Genomic DNA, 20,891 nt, shown 5'->3' with positions numbered 1-20,891 from the left:
ATTGCCACCACAAAACCTCTTCCTATTGTTTTTTTTTAGTTTGTTTTTTTATAAATGTTTAAAACACATTCTTATAGCCAAAGAGCAACATAAAAAGTAACACTTGCATGTACATACATATCAATATGAAACAAGAACAGAACATAACTCCTATATCAAATAAAAGATGAATTGATAATTACAGATATTCGATAATAAAACACTAATAATACATCTTCAATGTTAATCATCAAACAGATTATTGTTATAATAAGGAGTAAGAGAAACCTGGGAATAAATGGAGAGCATACATAAAATACTCCTGATATGCTTTCCTATATACTGGGACGTGTTATCTAATAGTGTGGAACACGAAAAAGTAAGACAAGCCGACATAAAACAGAAACAAAACATAACGGAAGGAAGCTTGGGGAGGTAAGAGGCAATAGTATAATGAATGTTAGAGCTAAACACAATGCATCAAACCATATATAATATAATCACAAATGTTCCTAAAAGAAACGTATTGAATCTTTATACATTCAAGAACCAGGAGAAGACATATTCTGAAACATTAGATGAACACATGACATTTGGATTCATATTTCGCTAATGAAGTAGGCAAACTGGCCAAACATTGTTCTGATCTTTGTACATGGTATGTGTTATTCCACCACCCCTTAGTTGTAACACTTTGAAATTTTTTCCAATCGGCTGTAATCATTTTAATAGCAAGTGCAATAAAAAGATCATATAGAATAAACAGAAGAGACAGAGGGATGTGAATTTAAACAATATTTCCTAAATGTTTCCATTTGTTTTGCCAACACCTGCGACGATAGATACATTTTAAAAAAACATGTGTCTGAACGAATCTGGATTGACTTTACAAGACCTGCAATTACCATATTCGCCACATTTGGTTTTAAGTAATTTCATACGGGTTATATATGCTCTATGCATAAGGAAAAAGATACTTTGTGTGATATTGGCAGATATGGATATGAGTTTGATCATCTTCCATAAAGAAGGGCATCTAATCCAATGTTTAATTACACTATTGTTCCCATTGTGACTCATCCTGTTTCTACTCTCTTCCCTTGACCTTTGGGAACCTTCTTATCCTCATTTCTACCAGTGTCTCCTGATGGTAAGGCTCCTCCCCCTTACCTAGGGTTTCAGCTTCCTCTTCAAACAATACCTGCTACTGTCGCAATCCTGAATTCCTTTTCTCCTTATGGCCAACCTCTACAATTCTTTGTGTCTGTTTTATCTCTCTCTCTCGACTGCACTACAGTAATTTTTCCCTCCACCTGTCATCTGCTGTCACCTCCCCAACACTCACTTGGTTTGTTGTAATTTCATTCTGACGGATTTCTTTTCCCAGAAGGTACCCCTTGCCTCACTTTCCAAGCATATACTCATCTCCCTCTGTTTGCAAATACTCTGTGCCTCTCTATGTACTTCAATGTTCCTTCCTGTGTTTCTATTTTTCAAAAGATACACTTGTTTCCCTTAAACAAGCTGTTGCACTTCCTACTCAGTTGCTTGCTCTCACAACACAGTTCTTTCTATACTCTTCTGTGCGTCTCTCAAATCCCCATTCCCCAGGGCTTCCTCTCTGTAGAACTTCACTGTTGTGATTCTTTCCTCTTCTGTAGCTTGGTCCAGGTCTCCCAGCGTCTTCTGCTGCCGCCCTCCGGCCAGCTCTTCCCCTGGACTGCTGTGCTTCTGCCAAGTATCCTGTTATGGGATTGCCCGGGATCTCCATTCCTTCTCCAGACTTTCCCCAGGACTCACACAGACTGACTGTGCTGGCTGTATTTATTATGGGTCTGCTCCTCCCCTTGTGTGTGCTGTAATATGTCCTGCACCTGGTTATTGAGGATTGTGCTGTTGCCCTATTAGGCCATGTACTCAGGGTCAAGTTCTGACAGTCAGTGTCTGGCCTAAAGTTGCATATGGCCCAGCTGCCATTTTGGATTTTAGAGTAGTCTGTACAGTGTCCGTTTTTGCATCCCCCTGCTTATGAATCTCTCCTGAAGCAGTCTGCCCACAGCAACTCTCTGGTAAGATGGATAAAGGAAAAACTGCATTTATTTTGTGTGGCAGGTGTTAGTAGCATAATGTATCGCTCGCAATGGTTACCGGAGTGGGAGAGCAACACTTGATCCATTTTTCCCCTCAAGTGGTACTCCTATTTCTTTTGCTTATCACAGTCAGAATTGGATACATAATATTTCAGTAGGTCGTTCACATCTTTATACTTGTTCTCCTTTGCAGCAGTGCCAGAAGAAGCTAAGTAACAAACCCATTGTCAGGGAAGTTAACATGCGTGTGCTTAATTTGCTTAAAGGGAAATGTTGAATTCTACTGCCTCATTATGGGGTCTGGCTGCGGGGAACACTTTCAAGTTCATGGCCCTGGTTTCCAAAGGTGTTTCCGGTCTTTTGGTCATTTGGGGTTCCTCAATGGGATCCCCTAGAGACCCAATGTGACACACCCACCCTCATTAGGGTAGCCTTGTTAAACTCTTTGATTCAGAATCTCTACATCCCAAAGGAAATTGTGAGAAATTCACTTTCACTGTATTGCATCCTCCCACAGATTCCACATCTTGCTAGATATCCTCCAGTGTCAGCTGCTCTTGCAAAATATGGAACGGGCGTAGTTCAGCTCTACGCTGTCCCCCCGGCTCTTGCTTGCCAAGACTCCAGCACTTCTCCGAATCAGGGCATGAAGTTGCCAGTCCTACTTATAGTATGTTCTGCACTCCTTTGCCACTATCAAATAATTTTTTCGTGTGCCACTATTTCGGGCCTAAAGCCTTTGGGTTTCAAATGTTGCCGTGACTGCAACTCCAAAATGTCTGTCACAAACCCACGTAACATTTGTCTGTGGTGCCTGGGGCTGAACCATGACAGAGAGCAATGCAGCTCATGTCAGTCAATGAACCCGAAGGCACTAGGAGAGTGTTTGGTGAAGTTTGCGTGGAGAAGACTCCCATCAAAGTGGATGACCAATCGACTGCTAAATCCTCTGTGGCTGCAGACACAGAGGAGTCCACCCCGAGAAGAAAAGGGTGACGGGAGGGGCAGCTCACCGAAAAAGGCAAAAAAGGTGTTTCTCTCTTATAGTGAGCCTCGCCACCACTCTTCCCCCATCTTCCCACAAGAAAAAGATGTGTAAGCACAGGTGTGACAACAGCTACTTGTCCACGGAAAGAGCAAAGTCTAACCATGTTTTGTTAAAGGAAATAAAGAAAACCTCCTCTAAACCCTACCTCTACAATGGGCTCTCTACTCCAACACGAACAGCAAAGTGTGCTTGTCAGGACATCTTGCATGTAAACTCTCTCTCTTCAAAACCTATGCTATCCTAACATCTGTACTACCGCTATGAAAAGAAAGAAAAACAAAAATGTGTCTCAGCCTTCATTTGGCAAAACTGCCTGATCAGCCAGTCCAAACAGTTTCTACCTCTTCAGGGATGTATTAAACATAGCACGTCCTACTAATCTGGATGGGTCTATTTTCACAAAACAAAACTTTCTCTTTGGCCCCAGTCTGATATTTCTCCTTTCAGCCTCGGATAGGCTACGGGCCTGCTTTGCCAACTTTAGTTGTTGCTTCTCCCACCCACTCCTTGGGTCTTAAGTGTGGGCTATAGGCCTGCTAGGCCCTACTTTGCTAGTGGTTTCTCTCACCCCCTCATGTGGTCATTGGATGATCAGCCCGGTGTGGGCTATGGCCTGCTCAGCCCTGTTTTGCTTATCAGTTCTGGCAACCCCTTGTTGGGTATTCGGATGTTCAGCCATGTTTGGGCTGTTGGTTTCTCTAACCCTCTTTGCTTGTCTGTTCTGGTGCCACCTCGTGAGGTATTTGAATTTTCAGCTCTGCATGGGCTTGGTTGTGGATTCAACGTCCCCCACCCGCTACTGGTGTGATGCTTCGTACCTATTCTGCAGCGACCGTGCTCGTTAGTGGAGGCGGTCTCTTGGGAGAGTGTGGACCTGCGTTCTTGACCTGCCTCCTGTGTACACAGTTGCCTTTCTTGCGCCAGTTCTTTTCAGGACTTAGTTGTCCGACGGGCAGGATGCTGGTTCCCTTCTTGGTTTGGCTTTGCTTCCTTTCTTAGTGCGCCCAGGCTCATCAGGATCACTGCCTTAAGTCTCCACCCACCATGCAGACTAAGTTGCTCACCATTTCTGCTGCTCCTGCTAGAAAAGCGACTCCCTCCACTGCACGGCTACGCAAGCCAGTGTTTTGTGCCCTCCAGCTGATTCCTCTTGCTCTTTTGTTGTTCAAGTATACTTGGGTCCCTCCCTGGGATGGAAGGGAAGATTCCTTTTTTGTGCTGGTTTTCACAAGGAAGCGACAACAAATACGGGTCTGAAACCGAGTCACCCACTTTAAAGGTGTACATGACAGCCCTCAGTTCCCATTAAACCAATAAACACTTGGGATTAAGCAGTGAAGAGTGATGGATTGAAATCCTTACTTGGGTATTCCTTGTGCCCAGGGAGGGGAATAGGAGAGGAGGGGGGATTACCCCCAGTGGGATTCCACTTGCCCGTCCCGTACTTGAGGATATTATGTAGCAGGCTCACATTCCTAGTCCCAAAGGGGGCAGCTTTTACTTAACTTTATTATATTTATAATGCTCTCAATGGACCCTTAGGCTTAATGGCGCATACATGACCAACAGAAGTCATAGACAACATAGAACATAAAGATAAATAAAAAACAATGGGGGCAAGGAATTATTTGGGAGGAGGGCAACATTATGTTAGGGGAACAGAAAAGGTATAAACAAACTGCGAATATTGCAGGGAACTCTTTCACGGAATATGGAAACCTATGGAAATTAGAACCCAATACCAGGAAGGACCCCTAAGGTGGAGAGTCTACAGTACCAATTTACATTTCGCACTATCCCTGGGTATACATTTGCATCGTTTAAGATCGGAGGGCAGATTACTAAGCCCACAGCCCACTAATGCACAGTCTCTCGATGACTAAGTGCACCAGCTGCTCAAATCTGTCCTTTGCACGACTTTCAGGTCCAGTGTTCTAACTATTCTGGGTCCAGTTTGTTGCCGTAACCAGGCCAATACATTGTTACGTAGGGAGTCTCTGGATTCTTTCCCCTCTGATTTCTCCACATTTGTTATTACAAAGTTTCTCTCGTCCAAGACCAAGGCTTTAACATCCATGTTCTCGATGTTGGGCATGGACTGCTTCACGATGTGCACAGTTCGCAAAGAGACCTGTTCAGCATTAAGTCCTGCTGACTGATTATTAGCAAAAGGACCAGGTATAGAAAACGATGATACAAAAGCATCCTGCATCGAAGAGGATAATAATGATCCTAACACCTCCTGCCCAGGGGCACCTGCCATCGAGGGCACACCCCCGTCTGGTTGGCAACTTTGTGGGACCTCCTGTAGAGGAGGAGGTGATAGGAGTCGATGTCTCACTATAATTCACCACTGCTTGGGTGGGCTTCCGCTGGTGATGCGCTACTGGGCCGCACTTGTTGAGGCCAACAGTCAGCATCAGCCTGTAGAAGTCTTCCATATTGGTACAAGCCTGAATGCCCAACTGTATATGCTCCTTGAACAGGCACCAAGACGATTAAATTGTATGGTCCACAGTCTCCCCCTTTTTGTTTGGAGCTAAAGCACCCCCAATCTGAGCTTTGTTAGGCATCTGTTGTGGTACCACCGAATGTGACTGTACAACCTTATGTCCTGCAGCAGTGTTATGTTCCTGGTTCTTAGGTTTGAAACCGATAGAAGCTTCTAGCTCCATAAAGTGACCTAAATTGGGCTGAAGAGGCGTGGCAAGCACAGAGGAAAGCATTCCCCTTTCAGCGTTTTTAAACTCAGACACAAGGTTCATATTAGTTTGCAGCATTTTGGAGATGAACAATTGCTCTTCCTGCAGTTTAATTCTCCTTCTTGCACTATGTGCCAGCACTTCTGATAGAACTATATTTCGAAGGGATTGTGTCCTCCGACGTATTCCTTATCTTTGATAATACGTTTCCAGCTTGATGGCCTCGGAAATTTTTTCTGTAGAGGGCGCTGCGCATCGACGGCCACCGTATCGGCGCCGACGTCACCATGCCCATAAATAGCCACGCGCTGTGTCCGTTGCTCAGTTCCGTTTTTCCGCGCTTCGTGGGGCCTTGGAACGTCGTTGTTCAGTTCAGTCAGGTTTACTATCTATTTCGACTCGAATATTCCTTATCGTTCTCGTTGGCTTCTTCATCAGAACCGACGACGCCACGATCCGGCTTCAAGAAATCTCGAGACTGTGGTAAAAAAATGTCAATAACGGATCCACACAGGGTCTGTTTACGGTGCTTGGGGTCCGAGCACCATTGTTCGGAGTGTGAGGACTGCATGTCCATGACAGCGAAAGCCCTGAAGGAGCGAAAGGGGAAGCTCGAGAGAGGTAAGTCAGCCAAATCCTCCTCGAAGGTTTCGTCGGGTGAGTCGAGGCATTCGTCTCCTCGCCGTCGAAAACACTCCCATTCTAGATCTCGAAGCAGCTCCCACCATTCGTCGAGATCTAGACACTCAAAAAAGAGACGTCGAAGGTCCCATTCCTCGTCATCAAGCTGAGTGGGAGGAATTCAGAAAAAAAATGTTAAGCGTCTTCGAGAACGCTGCCTCGACCCCCCTCGAAGGCAGCTGAGGGTGATACCCCGGGTGAAAAACCCAAAAAATCAAAACGCCGCGAGTCGCAGCACCGGCGAAACATTCCACCCGAGAGAGCGCCATGAGCCATCGGGTAAGAAGGCACCGTCTTCTACGCCATCGTCGAAGGTTCCTTCGCCGTCGTCGAAGATTCCTTCGACGCACAGATCGGCGCTATAGACGCCGTTGTCGAAGGGTTTCTTGACGCATCGGTTGATCGACTCGACGCCGACGTCGATGAAAGAGAGGACCAAGGCTCCACAGCCAACAGTGATTTCAAGAGCCTCCGGCACGACGCCAAGACCGTCGTCGATGCCCTCGAGTAGGATCCCGATCCTCTCGAGTTCTTCGAGACCCCTTCCAGTTTTTTCAACGCCATTTTCGGCGCCTTCGAAGCCTGTTAAATCGGCGTCGACGACTTCGACATTTTCTCGTCCAATAACGACGAGTTTGGCTCCTTCGGCCCTAGAGATGGGCTTTACTCCATTTCAGAGATCAGAATACCCTGGTCTTTCTTCAATTTATGAAGAAGGGGAAGACTCTGACCAGGAAACATTTGGTGTACAGAGAACCACACTGGCTACTGCAGAGGATTTCACCTCTGAAGAAAGAAGGCTGAAGGAACTACAGGAGTCACTTCATGAGGCAAGTGGACTAGACACTTCCCCAGAAGTGGAATTTGTAAAGCCAGACCCAGGGGAACATGCCGAAACACCATATAGAACCCTGATGGCAAGAATAATTGAGATTATGGGTTGGTCTGCGCCTTCACCTGTTTTCCAACAGGATGATCTAACAGATATATTGGACAAAGGCCCACAGGAGGACCCGGTGGTCCCCTTCCATGCAGCCCTACAAAGAAAAATTGCATCCAATTGGGGAAACTCCCGAAGTTATCCCAGCAGTCAATAAAAGATTGTCGACAAAGTATAGGGTAGCGGCTGCTGACCCTGAATACCTGTCAAAACACCCGACCCCAGAGAGCCTGGTGGTTCAAGCGGCAACTTCACCTAGCAGTAGGACTGCTTACCCTACTGTACCACAGGATAGGGATGACAAGAGGTACGACTCTATGGCAAAGAAAGTCTTCTCTGCCTGTAGTATGGCGTTGAAGTCCATCAACGCCACCTGTACGCTCGCCAGGTTCAGTCACACACTATGGGAGTGTGCTTCATCAGCGGCTGACTGCATACCCGATGGAGAGGAAAAGGAAGCCTTCCTTAACATCATTAAAGATGGCAAAGATGCCATGTGCGAATCACTTCAAACGGGCATCGATTCCGCTGACAGTATCAGCAGGGCCATGGCGGCAAGTACAACAATCCGCAGGCATGCGTGGTTGCGAAAGTCGGGCTTTGCCTCTGATGTACAGGCCAGACTTTTGAATATGCCCTTTGACGGCTCTTCATTATTCGGGAAAAAGGCTGATGACAGTCTGGAAAAGTTAGACTTCTAAAGCAGCAGCAAAATCCTTAGGAGCTGCTATCCGCCAAACTCCTTTTCGCCCCTCAGGAACCTCTGGGAGAGGAAAGTCCTTTCGCTATTATTCCGCATTCGGAAAAGGCAGAGAACAGCCGGCTCAAAGAGGCCAAAGAAGATCCACCCGAGGTGGACGGGTCAAAGGTACTAAGACCGCAGCAGCAGCAGGTGCCTCTTCACCCTCGGCATCTGCATCAGCCACCCCCAAACCACTCTGAGGCCTTCACACACAAGACACCTGTAGGGGGCAGGTTAACTCACCATCTGACGGAATGGCAGGCTATTACGTCAGATGCTTGGGCGTTGGAGACAGTTGCCCAAGGTTACTGCCTACCCTTTCTACACATCCCTCAGAGTCATCCACCGGGGAACAGCTCCCTAAAAGTTCCACATCCGCTCCTCTTGCAGGAAATTATGGACCTGCTAGAGAAAGGTGCCATAGAACCGGTACCTGTAGCGGACAGGAACAAGGGCTGGTACTCCCCCTACTTTCTCATACCAAAGGAGGACGGAGGACTGAGACCCATCCTGGATTTACGAAAATTGAACAAGTTCCTCAGGAAGGACAAGTTCAAGATGGTAACTCTCTCTCAGATCCTTCAGACCCTCCAGCTCCAGGACTGGCTGGTAACTCTGGACTTTCAGGATGCTTATTTCCATGTGCCAATCCATCTCAAGCACAGGAAATACCTGAGGTTCGCAATTGGCAACTATCAATTTCGAGTTCTGCCATTTGGGCTGACCTCCGCCCGAGGGTCTTCACCAAGCTGATGTCGGTAGTGGCGGCGAGTCTAAGGAGGGAAGGGATCCATGTCTATCCCTAACTGGACGATTGGCTGATCAGGGCCGTATCTTTGGAACAGGCCCAGACCCAGCTAGATTAAGTCTGCCTCTTCCTTCACAGACTGGGCTTCTCCCTCAATTTAAAGAAGTCACAGATGATACCATCTCAGAGACTCCAGTTCATTGGAGCGGTCCTGGACACTTCCCTGGGAAAAGCCTCGCCACCAGAGGTGAGGGCTCAAGATATTCTATAGATGGTCACCAAGTTTCAAAATGCCCAGCGTCTCCCAGCCTTCGACTTTTTGAGGTTGCTAGGCCTCATGGCATCCTGCATCTTCCTTGTGCCAGAGGCTCACCTGAGAATGAGATCTCTTCAGTGGGCATTGAGAAGTCAGTGGTCACAATTCTCAGGGAGAATGACAGACCTCCTCCGGATTAAGGACAAGGTAGCCTATGACCTTCAATGGTGGGCCTATCCAGAGAACATCTTGAAAGGAGAACTGTTTTGGCAACCATGGCCGGAGATAACAGTAGTAAGACGCCTCGCTCACAGGGTGGGGAGCCATGCCAACGACTTGACCATCAGTGGTCGTTGGTCTCCATCGGAGTCCAGACTACATATCAACCTATTAGAGCTGAGAGCGATCAGACTAGCGCTGAAAGCTTTCCTGCCATCAGTACAGGGGAGAAATGTCCTGATAATGACGGACAACACGGTGGCCATGCACTACCTCAACAAAAGAGGAGGCGTAGGATCACTGCCACTGTGCAGAGAGGGAATGCAGCTCTGGTTTTGGGCAATTCGGGAAGGAATCTCTCTATCGGCAGTCCACCTGGCTGGAGAGAAGAATTTGACAGTGGACGCTCTGAGCAGGCAGAGCAGTCTCCCACGAGTGGGAGCTAGCTCAGGAAGTCCTTCAAGAGATCTTTGCCCTTTGGGGAACCCCTCAGGTGGATCTGTTCGCCACAAGCACCAACAGGAAGTGCGATCTGTTCTGTTCAAGGGAATTTCCCCCGAGAGGAGCTCTAGGAGATGCGTTCGTAGTGGACTGGGAGTTTCCACTCCTTTACGCATTCCCACCAGTCCCTGTTATTCCTCAAATGATCAGGAGGTTGAGAAGATTCCGGGAAACCATGATCCTAATTGCCCCGGATTGGGCCAGGAGAACGTGGTACCCGGACCTTCTAGATATGTCCATCTGCCCTCCAATCCGTCTTCCACTCAAAGAGAATCTTCTCTCGCAGAAGGGAGGTCAGGTTCTCCATCCAGACACCAGAACCCTCAACCTTCACGCTTGGCTTCTGAAAGGTTGAGGTACAAGGATTGGTATCTCCCTGATGACGTCATGGAGGTGTTGCTTTCGGCCAGAAGACCAGCAACAAAGTCTTTATACCGCTGCCGTTGGAACAAGTTTTGCAGCTGGTGTAGGGAAGAGAATATCGACCCTTTTTCATGTGGTACACCAACGGTGTTATCATTTCTACTCTACTTGGCAAACTCAGGCCTTCAAGTTGGCACTGTAAAAGGCTATCTCGCAGCGCTTTCTATCTTCAAGCGCACTGCGGAGGAACCATCGTATTTCAAAATTCCTCTAGTGGTACAATTTCTCAAGGGTCTAACTAATGTTTACCCTCCAAAACCATTCCAGGTTCCATTATGGGACTTAAATTTAGTCTTAAACTTCTTAATGGGCACTCCATTCGAACCACTTCACTCTTGCGCATTGAGATTTCTCACACTTAAAACTGTCCTACTGGTAGCACTAACATCTGCTAGGAGGGTGAGTGAGCTACAAGCTCTCTCCTGTAAACCCCCACATACAATCTTCCACAAGGACAAGGTTGTCCTACAGGTGAAGCCTAATTTCCTCCCAAAGGTGGTTTTTGAATTCCATATTACTCAGAAAATTACCTTGCCTTCATTCTACCCTCCTCCCCATCCGGGGAAAGAGGAGGAAAGGCTACACAGGCTGGACCCTAGGCGAGCTCTCAGCTTTTACATCAGCAGAATGGCTAGGATCAGGCAAGCAGACCAACTGTTTGTAGGATACTCGGGTCACAAGTTGGGACTACCCATAACAAAACAAACCATCTCCAGGTGGATTATTTTGGCCATCCTGGAATGTTATAGACTAGCAGGGAAAGAGCCACCCCAAAATCTCAGGGCTCATTCAACCAGGGGTATCGCAGCCTCTTCGGCTCCCCAGAGAGGGGTACCGGTCCGGGACATATGTGCGGCTGCCACATGGTCGTCCACACATACATTCACAAAATTTTACAATCTGGTTTCCTCCACTGCTCAAGAGACCAGATTTGGCAAGGCCGTATTACATTCGGTCCATCCCTAAAGGGATACATAACACTATCCCTCCCTCCTCCAATTACATACCACTGCTATGGGAGTCTATCAAAGATAAGGAATACGTCAGAGGACACAATCCCTTCGAAGAACAAGTTACTTCTTACCTGGTGACGTTCTTTCGATGGGATGTTCCTCCGACGTATTCCTTATCGCCCCTCCCATCCATCCCGCAGTGATAACTTCCCTTGTGGTTGCAGCTTTCGCTCCTTCAAGGTTACTAACCGATTCAGGCATGTCTTTTCTTATGCTACAAAAACGGAACTGAGCAACGGACGCAGCGCGTGGCTATTTATGGGCATGGTGACGTCGGCACCGATACGGTGGCCGTCGAGGGACATCGACTCGGCGGACGTCGACGCGCAGCACCCTCTACAGAAAAAATTTCCGAGGCCAGCCAGCTGGAAACGTATTATCAAAGATAAGGAATACGTCGGAGGAACATCCCGTCGAAAGATCGTTACCAGGTAAGAAGTAACTTGTTCTTCTCTGCGAGGGGAGGGGGCTGAGCAAGTCGAGCCCTGAGAGGGTAGTAATTTCGGCATCCATTATTTTTCAATGTGTTTCAGTGTCCCGCACCCCTATGGTTAGCAGGCCATCCAGGGCAGTGGGGAATCATAGACAATAACGATAGTTGCTAGCCAACTATTCAGCCCCTGGCTAAGGCAGACAAGCGCCTGCTGCCACTAATCGCCCGTTACCTCCTTCCAATGGTTGCAGCCGAGTGACGGTGAAGTTGGAAGCTTGGAAGGGGAATTAATTATGATTTTCGGCTCACTACCCATCGAAGGGGTTGGAGTACCGCAAGAACGCAGGAGGTTTTGCTTGGGGAGAAGGGACACATTTCCTGGATTCATTACAAGGCCTAATAAATAATTGTTACTTGCCTGTCTAATGGGAATTACTGGTGTTTCTCCGCATGGACTCGTTTTAGCCCTAAACCACTCACACCCTTCCTGAGACTAAAACTTGCCACTCAGCTACGTGACCTTAATTGGGTTTGGCTAACCTCCCAGTGTTTTCCCTGTTAACTTTGACGAATTCTTAGTCGTTTAAGGAATCGAAGATTACAGTGAAATTATTGGGGCTAGCAGTCCAGCAGCCTGCCCCAGCTCCATCCTTCCCCTTTGGGTCAAGAAGTGATGGTTTCCGCTACTACACCCCTTTCGTGAAATAGTCACAATTGCCTCAGGCAAAGCAGGGCCAAAAAAGATGTTCATGCCCCAGCATGAGCAGAGGGGCATTGAGAAACAAGACTTCTTCGGTTTCGTCAATTCTTAAATTTAGTGCTACCCCCAACTGCTTTGATGTCCATGAAATCAGCATGAGTGTTGAATCCATACACAGGATTTCTTTCTCTCGAATGTTCCTGCACCTAGGGGTGGGGATTCAGGTTCTCTTTCAATGTTAAGCCTGAACCGTTCTTAATTAGTATGCCCTCATTTGATGCCCTTTTTCGCTGGGTTTAACAGGACACTGTATCCGTCTGACAGGGGGGCCAAACAAATCCATGTTTGCTGTAAGCATAATATGTCAAATTCTTCTAAACCTGAATTTCCCCCCCAAACCCCCCCCCCCCCCCCCCCCCGTAAAGAGGTGCGTAGATCTTCTGGGGTTCCTTATTTGGAGCGTTGCATTAACTTTTCTTGTTAGAGTAAGTGTCTCTGCCATCCACCCCTGATTTTAAATTTTTGTCACGTTTACTTTCGGAGGATGGTTTACCTCCACCACTCTTTTTGAGGCTTTCAAATTAATTATTGTTACTTTTAAACAATTTGAATCAACCTCTTGAGTTGTTTTCTTATTTTTTGAATCTGCTACGAGTTTGCACTGTGTGTCTCTCTGCCTTGCTTCTGGTAAATAGACCCTTTCATTATCATGACAGGACTCTCGTTCAGATGTTTGCTTAACATTCTCGTCCTTAGTGTCTCTGATGTCAAAGCCAAAAGGTTGTAATAGTATGGCTGACCCCACTAGTAAGTCCCATACCAATGTTAATCTTATATGCAGCCGTACCTTGTCATGTCTTGACCCACTATGAAATTCTACAATTGATATTCAGAGTTGATCTTCAGAGTTTACCGTACAAAGAATTGGAATATTATGAAATAAACACAAAATATTGGTTTGATTTAAGACTAAATTGCCGTCCGACGAGAGTAATCTTTCCAAAACTAAGGTTTCCAGAGGAGTACTTTTATCAAATCTGGATGTTGTTCTTAATTTATGAGTCACCTTCTCGAATAAGAGATCCTTTTGTCCCCCTTTTGATGGATCAACCTCTTTGCTTCTATTAAAGGAGTGATGGATTAAGGGACTATCTCGGAGGATATTGACTGCTTTCAGGTTGAGTTCTCCCCTTCTTTGAGGGACCGCTGTGAGGCGCAGGCGATTTTCCTCCAGGGTCATAAACCAATCTTCTGAGTCCTTTCGCATTCCCTCCACGGGTGATAGATTCCGTTGGTTGGAAGTCAGCGATGGATTCAAGGTAGTTCTTGTCTGTAAGACTGCACCTCCTCACTTGGCTCTTCTTCCTTGATGTTCTAAACTGAGAAATTCAACAGTTCCTCCTGCGTATGTTTATCACAGGACTGTCTTTCTACAGAGTCAGCAGCCATTGATTTATCATCTGGTTCTTCAATGTGGATCTTGTTTGTAGTGCACTTTTGTTGCAAAAATGTTGTAGATTGCTCCATCGTGGAACATTTTAGGTTACGAAATAAGTTCAGTATCTCGTTTGATTTTCCCAGTTTTCATTTGCAGCATGTTTTTAGGGTTTTTTTGGTTGCATGTTTCTGCTATTATTTTCGTCTTTTTTGGTTTATTGGTGATTGCTTCTTCTTACGTCATGCATAGAAGATTGAGAAATTATTGGTGTTAGTTTCACTTTCTCCTATTTCAATTAAATCGCCAGTTGTTGGTACTGTCTACATGAGACTATCCTTCATCTCAATACACACTTTTGCTCTTCACCCACCTTTAGTTTGTTTATTGGGTTGCTTACAACAGTGTGTGATGGTGGAGAGCCCACAATGTCCTGTCGGGGCCATAAGTAGCGCCTCAACTTCTAAGATTCTTGTAATGTCCTCTCCTATAACATAGTTCATTGATACGTTTGCCTCTTCCATTTGCGTTTCGGTTTTCGAATTCACCATTATCGGTTTACATGTTGTGGCCATTTCAATCTGAGATTTCCCCTAGGGGTTCTTACATTGGTTCCTATTCTTTAAAAGCTGTTGCATAGCCTCAAAGGACCAGTTACTCTCCATATTGATTTCTTTATGGATATTTGATAAGTTTTGAAATTGCAGCTCTGTCTCTTTTCTGTAATCTAAGCGCTCTTGAAGAGTCGAGATGAAAGCCTCAATATGGATTAACTTGGGATGCATCATAGCTGTTAGAGTGCCTGGATCTTTATAATTGTTATTTATTGTCTCATATAGCTCCATACGCAGAGCTAATGAGATTGTTCGTACTGGCATCATGTAAGCGTGCACGGTAGCATTTGTTCTACGCTCTTCAAGTTTCTGTTTGTTCAGATTTGCTCGCCTCTCTTCTTTGTCTCACTCGTTTCAACTTGCACGTCCCCCTGTGCACTGATGGCGGTGAAGTAGAATCAGGTTGATTCAGATAACTCGACCATCCGGGTTAGCTGTCTCGTTTCTTTGCTCACGCTAAGGGTCCCATCAAGGCCCTTCCCCCTCGTGGGATAACTTTTTTGTTGCTGGTAATGCTTGGTCCTGTGCATCTTCACTGTGTCCTTTGACGTGTAGGTGTGAGTAGCAGTCATCTTTCATTTATTCTGTTGGTTTGGGATGCTCTGTATACACAGTTCTGCTGCTTGTTAATCTGCTTAGAATCACATGCTGTGCATATAGTCCGACATCTAATGGTAATCGGGGAGTATTGCATCTTTTTTTCGAGGATCGAAAGGGGACGTCGACATGGGCGTGCCTGTAACACTATCCCTAACGTGATGTGTAGTGGACCCAAAATCCCTCACACGTCGAGGTCAATCAAGATTGTTTTTTTCCGCCCAACTAGTTGGTTGCCTTATGCTGAGCTCGAAAGAGATATATTGCAATTTCATAATTTCCTTGTCCCACGACCAGTGTTAGTCTAGTCTTCAACTTTCATCTCCGACGGCTGCTTCGTGGAATCCTTCGCCGAAGACATCTACGCTTTCGGCGACTGGTGCATCGGTCCGTGTTGTCAACCGCATGGCCTCGGCTTGCCGGCCAGGCCTATACAGTAGGGAGTGTGGGGCCCCAGGGTTTGATTCTCTGAGAATGCATTTTCTTTTCCCCTCTCTTTCCCTTTCTGGTCTGGCTGCTGCCATTTAACTCTGCTATGGAGAGGACTACTTTCAAATGTTGTCCGTCTTGTAACGGAAAATGCCCTTGGAAGGACACCCATCGGAAGTGCAATAGGTGCTCACCTCAAGATCACGACGAGAAGTCCTGCAAGTCTTGCAAACGTTTCCGTCCAAAGACGCTAAAGGATAGGCGGACGAAATGGTGGGCGGCCTACGCGTTGCAGGCAGTGTGTGGTTCCAACGTAGGCGCTGTCGCCGACGGCAAGAATTCTAGCGGCAGCCATGGCTCCGATGTGTAAGCCATAGACCTTTCCGCTGAACCTTCTGGTTCCCAGTGGCCCGTACCCGACAGGCAGGCTGCCAGCACTGCTATGGAGAGATCAGACCCCAGCGACAGGGACACAACCGCAGCATCCAAGGCTAAGCATTCAACCCCATGGGCTCCCACAACAGATACATCAAGGAAGCATCAGATGCCACCGATTCTCACAATCGGCCACACTCCCCGCATCCGTCATCTCAGCATTCGTCTGGGCATTCCACCCATAAGGGTGTCTTTTCTCAAAAACACACGAGCGCCAACGCGCCGTCTAAGAGCGGGTCAGCCCCAAAAGCTTTGGAGCCGAAAACCACGACGACTCCTTCAGGCGCCTCAATCTCCCTCTCATCCACCAGAGCTATTGTTTTGCTGGCAAATCGACCAAGAAGAACACTGTCTCGTCGAGAGGAGTATTCAGAAGGGTCCCAGCCCCTCTCTAAGACTTTGTCTAATCAGTCCCTTCCTTCTCATGACCCCTGTCCTCCTGGAGAGCCTTTCCCCCCCTCTTAACCCCTCTGGTTCATCCCTGTGGACCAGAGGGAGGTTTGAGAGCTACACACTTTCACAGTGTGTAGACTTCTCAGAAAGGTTTATAACCCCCAAGAGACTTGGGGAGGAAGGAAGATACCTGCCCTAATTTACCAAAGGTGCAGAATCTTTCAAGCCATACTCCGCAGGAAAAAGTATTTGAACTCTCGGAACCCGAAGAGGTCTATGATGATCCTCTTGGCTAGGACACACCTGACCCAGACAGCATTTGTCTGGAACCTCCCTCCTTGCCTCCGCAGAGGCAAGTATCGCCTATTGGCGATCAGATTGATTTTAATGCAATCCTGAAAAGGGCTGCAGACCATTTCCAAATTGCCACGCAGGAGGCTGTTCAAGACACTGACTTTGTTGAGGACGTTCTGAAGGGGAAACCCCCGACAAGCTGGTCAGGCCAATCCCCTTGTTAAATTCCATCGAAAAACACCTTGCACCTTCTTTGCTGTCCCCTTCCCTTAGAAGGGCTGTTGACCCTCGGGTGGTAAATTTGATTAGCCTCTCTCCTTCTGACCATTGTACATCCAACGGCTGCAACTCCTGGCTCACTGGGTGTCACTACCACCAGGAAGAGGGCTGGGTGCCACTATCTACTGCAGAGCACCCACCAACAAAGACTGCAAGAAATGGTATGCCTTTGTCAAACGCAACACCACTTGGGAAGCATATTCAAAAAGAATTGCTAATAATTCAACCATTCTTGCCCGTTATAGTGATGTGCAGTGGCAACTTCTTCAGGAAGGCCTCCAAAAAGTCCCTGAACCGGTGCGATCACGCCTACTAGCAATTGTCTCGGAAGGGAAATGGGTGACCCACAACATCCTAAAAAATACATTGGATGCAGCAGAGACGGTGGGGCGAACGCTGGCCCAAGGCACTCATCTCAAAAGGCACGCCTGGCTTAAGAAGTCAGGGTTTAAGCCACAGACGTAGCCCTCCTTAATAAACAAGCCGGTGGAAGACTTGAATTTGTTTGGCAAGGCTGTGGATGATGCATTGGAGATGGCGAAGAAGACTCTTAAGTCTCTTAATCAGATCACTGCTAGACCTTAACAACAGGGAGGAAACTCTTGCTGTTCCTTTCGGTGCCAGTCTTTTTCCCAATCTCCACTCAACCGGTATGGCACAGGAGGTACCTCATGATCTTCTGCACAAGATGCAGCTGGCACTAGCCATTACCAGCAGAGGGGATAACGAAGAGGCAAAGGTAGGGGCAGAAACTCCACCCTAAGAGGCTCCTCGGCCTCCGTTCCCAAATCACTCGCCAGTCCGGGTCCTCTCCCATGCTTCCCCGGTCAGGGGACGTTTAACATATTTTCTATACGCATGGGAGGGGGTCACTTCAGACCAGTGGGTGCTCAAGACCGGCACCCGCGGTTATCGTATAGAGTTCCACCGCCCACCTCACTACCATCCACCAAGACACAGATGCCTATCGCCAGCATACCTGCAGATTCTGCTGGAAAAGGTGCAGAAAAGGGCGCCATAGAAGTCGTCCCCAGTCATCAGGTAAACAAGGGTATTTATTCAGTGTACTTCCTTGTACCCAAAAAGGATCTCACCATGCGCTCTGTGGTAGACTTGCGCCCAGCGAACAAATTTGTCAAGCCATGAAAGTTCAGAATGACAGCATTGCAGGAAGTAATCCCTCGGTTGACGCAGGGGGATTACATGGCAACTCTAGATATGAAAGATGCATACTTTCATATTTAAATTTTGCGAGCGCACCGAAAGTACCTAAGGTTCATGATCAAGAACAAGCACTATCAGTTCAAGGTTCTACCCTTCGGCATTGCCTCAGCCTAAAGGGTGTTAACGAATGTATTGGCGGTAGTGGCGGCTCACCTGCGCAGGAAGTCCATTCCAGTCTATCCTTACCTCAACGACTGGCTAATAACAGGGGATTTGTACGGAACATGCCTATCAAATACCCAGAAAACAGTATATCTCCTCTTTAGCCTGGGATTCTCGATCAACAAGAAAAAGTCCAGCCTAGACCCAGCCAGGTCAAACAATTTCTGGGGGCTCTAATTCGGACCAAAGATGGGCTTGTCTTCCCCTTCAATGAGAGGGTTCAAAACATACTGTTCCAGATCCCTCACTATGTAGCCAATCGCGAGGGGACAGTACGCAAGGCCATGCAACTGTTAGAATGATTGGCCTCCTGCATTTATCTAGTCCCACACGCACGTTTGCGAATGCGCACCATGCAAGAGTGGCTCTCGAGCCAGTGGTGTCAGGCCAGCGGACACAATCTAGTGGTGTCTCGGCAGCCCTTGTTCTCTCTCTGCAGTGGTGGTCAATGGAAACCTCTTGCAGGGGAAGACGTTCACCACCCCGCAGTAGAAGCCACTCTCACCACGGATGCATCTCTGACGGGATGGGGGCTTGCTCCCTTCATCAGACGGCGCACAGTGTTTGGTCCCCTACAGTAGGATCCAACCATATAAACCTGTTGAAGCTGTTAGCGTTGTTGGAACCTCTGAAGGCTTTTCAGACACAGTTGCAGGGAAAGACAGTACTGGTCCTCACGGACAGCACCACGGCCATGTATTACCTGAACAGACAGGGCGGCACGCACTCTCCAGGGTTATCCAAACTGTCCCAGAACATTTGGAAGTGGGCTCAGCAGAGACTTTCCGGTACCCACATAGTACAAATGGCGACTACACGAAGACATAGTCTCCAACGTTTGCAGAATGGGGCTTCCCAGGGATCAACTTGTTCGCAACTCTGGAGAACTCACAATGCCCAGGTTACGCCTCCCAGGTACCCTCAGAACCGCTCCAAAGGGAACGGTCTCGGGATAACATGGTCAGGGAAATTTGATTACTCTTTTCCCACCAAGCCCTCCCCCCCCCCCCCCCCCCCCCCCGGCTCCCCTACTCAACAAGATAGTGCGCAAGATGCACCACGAACCGGTTACCATGATATTGGTGGCCCTGATGTGTGCCCGCCCGCCCTGGTTCTACCATTTGATGGAGATGTCTATCTCATCTCAAATGAAACTGCCTTGCCCATACAACGAGCTATCGCAGGACAAGGGGGAAACAGTTCATCCATGCCCGCAAACTCTCAACTTGACGGCCTGGCTCCTGAATTCTTAGAGTTGGGCACCTCCACCTTCCGCAGAGATGCATGGACATACTTGAAGAAGCAAGAAAGCCTAACACCAGACATTGCTACTCCAATAAGTGGAAACGCTTTTATCATCTGGTTTAATTCCAAGAGCATCAACCCCATAGACTGCTCTCATACTCGTATTGTACTATACCTGACTCACCTTCTTGACTCAGGTCTGATTTTTAATTCACTGAAAGTCCACTTAGCTGCACTCTCAGCCTATACCACGTCCAAGCAGAAAGTGATGTGGTGGACGATCCCATTAATTAAAGCTTTTGTGGAGGGGGTTAAAAAGACGAACCCTCCCCCCCTCCATCCCCCAATTTCAAACCCAGCTCCCGGATGGGACCTAAATTTGGTACTAACCAGACTTATGGGATCTCCTTTTGAACCAATGCATAAGGCTAGCCTTAAAGCACTCACCTACAAGACTGCCTTCCTGGTGGCAGTCACTTCTATAAGAAGAATTTGTGAACTACAGGCCCTTTCAGTTCTAGACCCATGTGTCACTATTCACAAAGACAAGGTGGTTCTGCGCACTCACCCACGGTTTGCGCCCAAATTCATTTCAAAGTTCCATGTCAACCAATCAATAGAACATCCCATTTTTTTTTCCAGAACCCCACTAATGTGGCAGAAAGAACCCTACACACACTGGATGTGCGCAGAACAGTCATATATTTACGGGAAAAAACAAGTCCACTAAGAAAGACCAACCAATGCTTAGTCTAAGTGGCATTTGGTAGAGAAGGGGACCCCGTCTCTAAATCGGCCATCTCTAAGTGGATTGTCAATTTCATCACACTCTGCTACACCCTTGCCAAGAGCGATCTGCCCTTCAAGTCTAGAGCACTCTCTACTCTGTGGCCTCCATAGCATTCATTGCAAATGTCCCTCTCAAGTCCATTTGCAAAGCGGCAACCTGAAGTTCTGTACACACCTTTACAAAACACTACAGCCTAGATACTCGCTCTAGGTCTGATGCTCGGGTGGGACAAGCGTTAAGACATGTGTTCACTACTGTTCCCTTTCACCTCCCTCCTCCAACTCCGGGTACTGCTCGCTAGTCTATCTACAGAATGTGATTCTAAGCAGATTCACAAGCATCAGAAGATCTGCATTACTCACCTTAATAGCATTTAATGATTATATCTGCTTAGATTCACATGCGCCCACCCTTCTTCCCCGCTTGGATGGAAGTAACATGGACATCTTACTACTATTGGTCTCTTTCTGTACTCACTCACAATAGTCATAAGGCTCCCTCACGGCAGATAAAATGCAA

The 20,891-nt window shown here is 47.3% G+C and overlaps 1 protein-coding gene across 1 annotated transcript in view; it reads left to right on the top strand.

Annotated features, from left to right (window-relative positions):
• TAOK1 (TAO kinase 1) overlaps positions 1-20,891 on the top strand; it is a 1,754,180-nt gene that overhangs the window by 1,660,912 nt on the left and 72,377 nt on the right. The gene's annotated exons all lie outside the window — the stretch shown is intronic.

The sequence above is a fragment of the Ambystoma mexicanum genome, chromosome 9 (genome assembly GCF_040938575.1).
Source record: "Ambystoma mexicanum isolate Mex_15411 chromosome 9, UKY_AmexF1_1, whole genome shotgun sequence".
NCBI classification, from domain to species: Eukaryota; Metazoa; Chordata; class Amphibia; order Caudata; family Ambystomatidae; genus Ambystoma; species Ambystoma mexicanum.
The sequence above is the reverse complement of the archived record's forward strand: the minus strand, read 5'-3'. Positions and strand labels throughout refer to the sequence as shown.